The sequence below is a fragment of the Cyanistes caeruleus genome, chromosome 31, assembly GCF_971803275.1.
Source record: "Cyanistes caeruleus chromosome 31, bCyaCae1.hap1.1, whole genome shotgun sequence".
Lineage (NCBI taxonomy): Eukaryota > Metazoa > Chordata > Aves > Passeriformes > Paridae > Cyanistes > Cyanistes caeruleus.
In genome coordinates, this window is record NC_141731.1 from 805,251 (window position 1) to 814,760 (window position 9,510).

The 9,510-nt window shown below is 50.3% G+C and overlaps 1 long non-coding RNA gene across 1 annotated transcript; it reads right to left on the reverse strand.

The window, feature by feature from the left end:
* Window positions 1–535: 535 nt before the first annotated feature.
* On the reverse strand, window positions 536–5,960 carry LOC147648664 (uncharacterized). Its single transcript, XR_015279956.1, has 3 exons — window positions 2,902–5,960; window positions 2,579–2,812; window positions 536–2,286 (listed from the first exon to the last, which is right to left on the reverse strand). It is a non-coding gene; the product is annotated as an uncharacterized LOC147648664 (long non-coding RNA).
* Between the last annotated feature and the right edge of the window lie 3,550 nt (window positions 5,961–9,510).

Consider the following 9,510-nt stretch of genomic DNA (forward strand, 5'->3'; position numbering starts at 1 on the left):
CCAGGCTGAAGTGGACAACGGAGACCGTAGAATGAATGACGGAATCCCTGGGTGCTTGGGCTTGGAAGGGACCCTAAAGACCATCTTGTTCCAAGCGGAGCAATCTGCGCCCAGAATAGGTTGCTCAGAGCCCCGCTCCCAGCTGGCCTTGGATGTTGCCAAGGATGGAGCATCCCCAGCCTCTGTGCACAGCCTGGGCCAGTGGCCCAGCAGCCTGAGTGGAAAAGAGCAGCTTCATTAGATCCAACTTCAAGCTCACTCCTGCAGTTGAAAGGCTTCTCCTCTCTGTGCCCATCTTTCCTAGAGCTGCAGGGAGGCCTCGCCAGCCCCCTTCTCTTTCCAGGCTGAGCATCCCCAGCCCCACACGGACAGCAGTCCGATGCGTGGCAGTCAAGGCTAAAGGGTAGCAAATGGCTACATCAGGAAGTGAGAGATGGAAGCTTTTGGAGATGGAAGCTTTACCTCTAAATGTAGAAAAGAAAGCAAAGTGGAGGGGGAAATGGTGGGACTCTGGCTGTGTTCTAACTGGCGAAGATTTTCTTTTCTTCTTTTCTGTCGTGCTAACCCAAGTTTTGTTGTTTGAAAGGAGGTTTAGCAAAATATCCATCGTCTTCTCCACTGCTGAAACACTGAACAACATCTGGGCAGGCTGAGGATGCAGAGCAAAACCTGCAAATATCTACTGCTGATCGTGATCCTGGGGAATGCAGCTAAAGCCAGCCAAAAGCAATTTCTGGAAAGTCAAGCCTGCTTTACGTTTTCTGGAGTTTGGTTGTGCCAACTTCACCAGTCATTTCTAAAAAAGGAAAAGAAACTCCAAGCAAAAGAGAGAAAAACACAAAGAAACCAACCCAAAGAAACCAATCAAACAAACAGATAAAACACCCCCAATCAAACCAAAGGCAATGAGAAGTTAGGACTAGTTGTAAGGATATCACAGCAAGGCGAATGGCTGCTTCCTACTTGGATCACCATCCAAAGCCACCTAGAACAACTTCTCCAAAACATACCCAACAGGAGAAATGGAAAAAGTGATCCATGGCAGCTCTGCATTGTGGTGAAGGATGAGCATGCAGTGGTCCAGATGCAGCACTGCCCACCCTCCAGGCTGCTGTTTGCTCTGCTGAAAGACTCTTGCAGGACTGTGGCCCCTCTCCATGCAATGGAAATCATTGCCACAGCTCTCAGTTGAGGCACTGGCATTTCCAGAGCCAGATTCAGGCACAATCCTACTGCCTGCTGAGCATCTGGGAAAGCTGCTGAGCATCTTCAGGCCTAGAAGCACAAAAGAGCTCAGGCTCTCCCCGAACTGGGTTTTCAGGGCAGCTTTCCATATCTCTGCAAGATTTCTTCAGCCCTCAACACGTCTGACTTTATGATGTCCAACGATGCATTTGGCTTTCTTCCGTCCTCTTGTGTGCCCGTGAGTAACCTTCCACGTGGATGAAGGAGATTGTGTACAGGACAATTGATTGCGGCATTGCCATTTGGCTTCATTGTCACTCAGTTGAACACGGTCCTTATCTAAGAAGGACTTCCAAGAAATGGGTAGGAGTTTTGGCTGTGAGAGGAGCAGAAAGCACATTTTCTACAGCAAATTGCTAGCTGATGCACTTTCCTCCCTGCCAAAATAGTGATTGCCATTCATCTTCCTGGGAAGAATGTAAAGACCCATTCAGAGATGCCAGGTTCAGCTGGCCTGTGGCTTTGTGTACCTCATTTCACATGTCCAATTTCACAAGGGCCACTAAAAGAGGCTCATGTTTGCCTTGCTACCCACAAGTGCTGTAGGTATTTCCAGGAGAAGAGGGAAAACATCGCTGTCCTGTGGTGTGGTAGAAATGCCACCACAACTGTGATTGTGTGAGCAAAGCCAGCCAGTGCTTTTTGGGGCAGCAGCAGCAGCTGAGAGTGTGGCAGAGCGGTTTTGACACTCTTTTTAGAGTCCTGCAAACATTGTTCCCGAAACAACCCACAGCTTTGCAAACGTGCCCGAAGAAAATGCAAAGAGAACTGGGGTGTGAAAATCAAAGACTGTTTATCTGTAGAAGAAAAGGAACAAGAATGAACTACACCACATATTTACACTGTAAGAATATTGGTAACAACAACAACAACAACAACAACAAACTATAGAACCTATTTACCTGAGAACAGATCTAACAAAACTCTATGAAACGTATTTACAGGCAACTTAAACAAACTCTAACACTTCTATCCTGAACACAACAACTGTAAAACGTATGTACAGTAGGGTGGCATCTGTGTCTGTGATGTCCCTAAGTCCTGGAAGGAAAAACAAGTAGCACGGTCAGTGCAGTCAGGCACGGAAGGGTGTTCCATGTGCTGCCGGGCTGGGACACTGGCCCAGTGGGACTCTGCTGCCAGAAGGGAGCCTGGCTGGGGGCTGTGGCCCAGGCACTGGAACAGGGCTTGTATGGCCCACAGCAAGCCCAGGCCAGGCCAGGGATGGCCAGCAGAATGCAGTGCATGGGCTAGCGTGTCCCTGAGCAGGAAGTGCCCAGCCCGGCCCCAGGCTGGCAGCAGGGGACCCACTCTGCCTGTGGGGAGCACCTGCCTGTTCTGCTGCTGGCATCGGTCTTCATCCCAAGACCATGTCTTCCTCCTTGTCTTTTAGATCAATATCCATCTCTTCAATATAATCTTTCGTTTCCACCTCCATCTCTTCCTCTGTCTCGTACATATCCACATCCATCTCTTGCTCTCCAGTATCCTCTCCGTCCACTTCCATGGCTTCTTCTCTATCAGTCTGTGTATCGACGTCCGTCTCCTCCTCTCCGTCTGTGCCAGCCTGCAGAGGTAGCAAAATTTCCCAGCCTGTCCCACAGAGCTCCAGCCCAGCCAGGCAGCTGCGGGGTGTCCGCCTCCGTGGAATAGTACCATAGCTCTTTTGGAACAAATGCAGACATCCTGCAGGGATGGAGAGCAAAATCCAAGCGATGGGGAGCTTTGGGGACTGCTGGGGGAATCAGGGAGCAGGTGGCAACAAGGTGACAGGGGTAGGCTTGGAGCAGGGTGAATGAAGAGCGTGCTGGCACAAGGAGCCAAGGGTTGTGTTGTGGCCGTTGCTGGATGCTGGAAGTTCTAGCTGGAGCGTGCACTGTGACATCACCGCCAGGAGTTCAGGCCCAGGCTGAAGAGGACAACGGAGACCGTAGAATGAATGATGGAATCCCTGGGTGCTTGGGCTTGGAAGGGACCCTAAAGACCATCTTGTTCCAAGCGGAGCAATCTGCACCCAGAATAGGTTGCTCAGAGCCCCGCTCCCAGCTGGCCTTGGATGTTGCCAAGGATGGAGCATCCCCAGCCTCTGTGCACAGCCTGGGCCAGTGGCCCAGCAGCCTGAGTGGAAAAGAGCAGCTTCATTAGATCCAACTTCAAGCTCACTCCTGCAGTTGAAAGGCTTCTCCTCTCTGTGCCCATCTTTCCTAGAGCTGCAGGGAGGCCTCGCCAGCCCCCTTCTCTTTCCAGGCTGAGCATCCCCAGCCCCACACGGACAGCAGTCCGATGCGTGGCAGTCAAGGCTAAAGGGTAGCAAATGGCTACATCAGGAAGTGAGAGATGGAAGCTTTTGGAGATGGAAGCTTTACCTCTAAATGTAGAAAAGAAAGCAAAGTGGAGGGGGAAATGGTGGGACTCTGGCTGTGTTCTAACTGGCGAAGATTTTCTTTTCTTCTTTTCTGTCGTGCTAACCCAAGTTTTGTTGTTTGAAAGGAGGTTTAGCAAAATATCCATCGTCTTCTCCACTGCTGAAACACTGAACAACATCTGGGCAGGCTGAGGATGCAGAGCAAAACCTGCAAATATCTACTGCTGATCGTGATCCTGGGGAATGCAGCTAAAGCCAGCCAAAAGCAATTTCTGGAAAGTCAAGCCTGCTTTACGTTTTCTGGAGTTTGGTTGTGCCAACTTCACCAGTCATTTCTAAAAAAGGAAAAGAAACTCCAAGCAAAAGAGGGAAAAACACAAAGAAACCAACCCAAAGAAACCAATCAAACAAACAGATAAAACACCCCCAATCAAACCAAAGGCAATGAGAAGTTAGGACTAGTTGTAAGGATATCACAGCAGGCGAATGGCTGCTTCCTACTTGGATCACCATCCAAAGCCACCTAGAACAACTTCTCCAAAACATACCCAACAGGAGAAATGGAAAAAGTGATCCATGGCAGCTCTGCATTGTGGTGAAGGATGAGCATGCAGTGGTCCAGATGCAGCACTGCCCACCCTCCAGGCTGCTGTTTGCTCTGCTGAAAGACTCTTGCAGGACTGTGGCCCCTCTCCATGCAATGGAAATCATTGCCACAGCTCTCAGTTGAGGCACTGGCATTTCCAGAGCCAGATTCAGGCACAATCCTACTGCCTGCTGAGCATCTGGGAAAGGTGCTGAGCATCTTCAGGCCTAGAAGCACAAAAGAGCTCAGGCTCTCCCCGAACTGGGTTTTCAGGGCAGCTTTCCATATCTCTGCAAGATTTCTTCAGCCCTCAACACGTCTGACTTTATGATGTCCAACGATGCATTTGGCTTTCTTCCGTCCTCTTGTGTGCCCGTGAGTAACCTTCCACGTGGATGAAGGAGATTGTGTACAGGACAATTGATTGCGGCATTGCCATTTGGCTTCATTGTCACTCAGTTGAACACGGTCCTTATCTAAGAAGGACTTCCAAGAAATGGGTAGGAGTTTTGGCTGTGAGAGGAGCAGAAAGCACATTTTCTACAGCAAATTGCTAGCTGATGCACTTTCCTCCCTGCCAAAATAGTGATTGCCATTCATCTTCCTGGGAAGAATGTAAAGACCCATTCAGAGATGCCAGGTTCAGCTGGCCTGTGGCTTTGTGTACCTCATTTCACATGTCCAATTTCACAAGGGCCACTAAAAGAGGCTCATGTTTGCCTTGCTACCCACAAGTGCTGTAGGTATTTCCAGGAGAAGAGGGAAAACATCGCTGTCCTGTGGTGTGGTAGAAATGCCACCACAACTGTGATTGTGTGAGCAAAGCCAGCCAGTGCTTTTTGGGGCAGCAGCAGCAGCTGAGAGTGTGGCAGAGCGGTTTTGACACTCTTTTTAGAGTCCTGCAAACATTGTTCCCGAAACAACCCACAGCTTTGCAAACGTGCCCGAAGAAAATGCAAAGAGAACTGGGGTGTGAAAATCAAAGACTGTTTATCTGTAGAAGAAAAGGAACAAGAATGAACTACACCACATATTTACACTGTAAGAATATTGGTAACAACAACAACAACAACAACAACAAACTATAGAACCTATTTACCTGAGAACAGATCTAACAAAACTCTATGAAACGTATTTACAGGCAACTTAAACAAACTCTAACACTTCTATCCTGAACACAACAACTGTAAAACGTATGTACAGTAGGGTGGCATCTGTGTCTGTGATGTCCCTAAGTCCTGGAAGGAAAAACAAGTAGCACGGTCAGTGCAGTCAGGCACGGAAGGGTGTTCCATGTGCTGCCGGGCTGGGACACTGGCCCAGTGGGACTCTGCTGCCAGAAGGGAGCCTGGCTGGGGGCTGTGGCCCAGGCACTGGAACAGGGCTTGTATGGCCCACAGCAAGCCCAGGCCAGGCCAGGGATGGCCAGCAGAATCCAGTGCATGGGCTAGCGTGTCCCTGAGCAGGAAGTTCCCAGCCTGGCCCCAGGCTGGCAGCAGGGGACCCACTCTGCCTGTGGGGAGCACCTGCCTGTTCTGCTGCTGGCATCGGTCTTCATCCCAAGACCATGTCTTCCTCCTTGTCTTTTAGATCAATATCCATCTCTTCAATATAATCTTTGGTTTCCACCTCCATCTCTTCCTCTGTCTCGTACATATCCACATCCATCTCTTCCTCTCCAGTATCCTCTCCGTCCACTTCCATGGCTTCTTCTCTATCAGTCTGTGTATCGACGTCCGTCTCCTCCTCTCGGTCTGTGCCAGCCTGCAGAGGTAGCAAAATTTCCCAGCCTGTCCCACAGAGCTCCAGCCCAGCCAGGCAGCTGCGGGGTGTCCGCCTCCGTGGAATAGTACCATAGCTCTTTTGGAACAAATGCAGACATCCTGCAGGGATGGAGAGCAAAATCCAAGCGATGGGGAGCTTTGGGGACTGCTGGGGGAATCAGGGAGCAGGTGGCAACAAGGTGACAGGGGTAGGCTTGGAGCAGGGTGAATGAAGAGCGTGCTGGCACAAGGAGCCAAGGGTTGTGTTGTGGCCGTTGCTGGATGCTGGAAGTTCTAGCTGGAGCGTGCACTGTGACATCACCGCCAGGAGTTCAGGCCCAGGCTGAAGAGGACAACGGAGACCGTAGAATGAATGATGGAATCCCTGGGTGCTTGGGCTTGGAAGGGACCCTAAAGACCATCTTGTTCCAAGCGGAGCAATCTTCGCCCAGAATAGGTTGCTCAGAGCCCCGCTCCCAGCTGGCCTTGGATGTTGCCAAGGATGGAGCATCCCCAGCCTCTGTGCACAGCCTGGGCCAGTGGCCCAGCAGCCGGAGTGGAAAAGAGCAGCTTCATTAGATCCAACTTCAAGCTCACTCCTGCAGTTGAAGGGCTTCTCCTCTCTGTGCCCATCTTTCCTAGAGCTGCAGGGAGGCCTCGCCAGCCCCCTTCTCTTTCCAGGCTGAGCATCCCCAGCCCCACACGGACAGCAGTCCGATGCGTGGCAGTCAAGGCTAAAGGGTAGCAAATGGCTACATCAGGAAGTGAGAGATGGAAGCTTTTGGAGATGGAAGCTTTACCTCTAAATGTAGAAAAGAAAGCAAAGTGGAGGGGGAAATGGTGGGACTCTGGCTGTGTTCTAACTGGCGAAGATTTTCTTTTCTTCTTTTCTGTCGTGCTAACCCAAGTTTTGTTGTTTGAAAGGAGGTTTAGCAAAATATCCATCGTCTTCTCCACTGCTGAAACACTGAACAACATCTGGGCAGGCTGAGGATGCAGAGCAAAACCTGCAAATATCTACTGCTGATCGTGATCCTGGGGAATGCAGCTAAAGCCAGCCAAAAGCAATTTCTGGAAAGTCAAGCCTGCTTTACGTTTTCTGGAGTTTGGTTGTGCCAACTTCACCAGTCATTTCTAAAAAAGGAAAAGAAACTCCAAGCAAAAGAGAGAAAAACACAAAGAAACCAACCCAAAGAAACCAATCAAACAAACAGATAAAACACCCCCAATCAAACCAAAGGCAATGAGAAGTTAGGACTAGTTGTAAGGATATCACAGCAAGGCGAATGGCTGCTTCCTACTTGGATCACCATCCAAAGCCACCTAGAACAACTTCTCCAAAACATACCCAACAGGAGAAATGGAAAAAGTGATCCATGGCAGCTCTGCATTGTGGTGAAGGATGAGCATGCAGTGGTCCAGATGCAGCACTGCCCACCCTCCAGGCTGCTGTTTGCTCTGCTGAAAGACTCTTGCAGGACTGTGGCCCCTCTCCATGCAATGGAAATCATTGCCACAGCTCTCAGTTGAGGCACTGGCATTTCCAGAGCCAGATTCAGGCACAATCCTACTGCCTGCTGAGCATCTGGGAAAGCTGCTGAGCATCTTCAGGCCTAGAAGCACAAAAGAGCTCAGGCTCTCCCCGAACTGGGTTTTCAGGGCAGCTTTCCATATCTCTGCAAGATTTCTTCAGCCCTCAACACGTCTGACTTTATGATGTCCAACGATGCATTAGGGTTTCTTCCGTCCTCTTGTGTGCCCGTGAGTAACCTTCCACGTGGATGAAGGAGATTGTGTACAGGACAATTGATTGCGGCATTGCCATTTGGCTTCATTGTCACTCAGTTGAACACGGTCCTTATCTAAGAAGGACTTCCAAGAAATGGGTAGGAGTTTTGGCTGTGAGAGGAGCAGAAAGCACATTTTCTACAGCAAATTGCTAGCTGATGCACTTTCCTCCCTGCCAAAATAGTGATTGCCATTCATCTTCCTGGGAAGAATGTAAAGACCCATTCAGAGATGCCAGGTTCAGCTGGCCTGTGGCTTTGTGTACCTCATTTCACATGTCCAATTTCACAAGGGCCACTAAAAGAGGCTCATGTTTGCCTTGCTACCCACAAGTGCTGTAGGTATTTCCAGGAGAAGAGGGAAAACATCGCTGTCCTGTGGTGTGGTAGAAATGCCACCACAACTGTGATTGTGTGAGCAAAGCCAGCCAGTGCTTTTTGGGGCAGCAGCAGCAGCTGAGAGTGTGGCAGAGCGGTTTTGACACTCTTTTTAGAGTCCTGCAAACATTGTTCCCGAAACAACCCACAGCTTTGCAAACGTGCCCGAAGAAAATGCAAAGAGAACTGGGGTGTGAAAATCAAAGACTGTTTATCTGTAGAAGAAAAGGAACAAGAATGAACTACACCACATATTTACACTGTAAGAATATTGGTAACAACAACAACCACAACAACAACAACAAACTATAGAACCTATTTACCTGAGAACAGATCTAACAAAACTCTATGAAACGTATTTACAGGCAACTTAAACAAACTCTAACACTTCTATCCTGAACACAACAACTGTAAAACGTATGTACAGTAGGGTGGCATCTGTGTCTGTGATGTCCCTAAGTCCTGGAAGGAAAAACAAGTAGCACGGTCAGTGCAGTCAGGCACGGAAGGGTGTTCCATGTGCTGCCGGGCTGGGACACTGGCCCAGTGGGACTCTGCTGCCAGAAGGGAGCCTGGCTGGGGGCTGTGGCCCAGGCACTGGAACAGGGCTTGTATGGCCCACAGCAAGCCCAGGCCAGGCCAGGGATGGCCAGCAGAATCCAGTGCATGGGCTAGCGTGTCCCTGAGCAGGAAGTTCCCAGCCTGGCCCCAGGCTGGCAGCAGGGGACCCACTCTGCCTGTGGGGAGCACCTGCCTGTTCTGCTGCTGGCATCGGTCTTCATCCCAAGACCATGTCTTCCTCCTTGTCTTTTAGATCAATATCCATCTCTTCAATATAATCTTTCGTTTCCACCTCCATCTCTTCCTCTGTCTCGTACATATCCACATCCATCTCTTGCTCTCCAGTATCCTCTCCGTCCACTTCCATGGCTTCTTCTCTATCAGTCTGTGTATCGACGTCCGTCTCCTCCTCTCGGTCTGTGCCAGCCTGCAGAGGTAGCAAAATTTCCCAGCCTGTCCCACAGAGCTCCAGCCCAGCCAGGCAGCTGCGGGGTGTCCGCCTCCGTGGAATAGTACCATAGCTCTTTTGGAACAAATGCAGACATCCTGCAGGGATGGAGAGCAAAATCCAAGCGATGGGGAGCTTTGGGGACTGCTGGGGGAATCAGGGAGCAGGTGGCAACAAGGCGACAGGGGTAGGCTTGGAGCAGGGTGAATGAAGAGCGTGCTGGCACAAGGAGCCAAGGGTTGTGTTGTGGCCGTTGCTGGATGCTGGAAGTTCTAGCTGGAGCGTGCACTGTGACATCACCGCCAGGAGTTCAGGCCCAGGCTGAAGAGGACAACGGAGACCGTAGAATGAATGATGGAATCCCTGGGTGCTTGGGC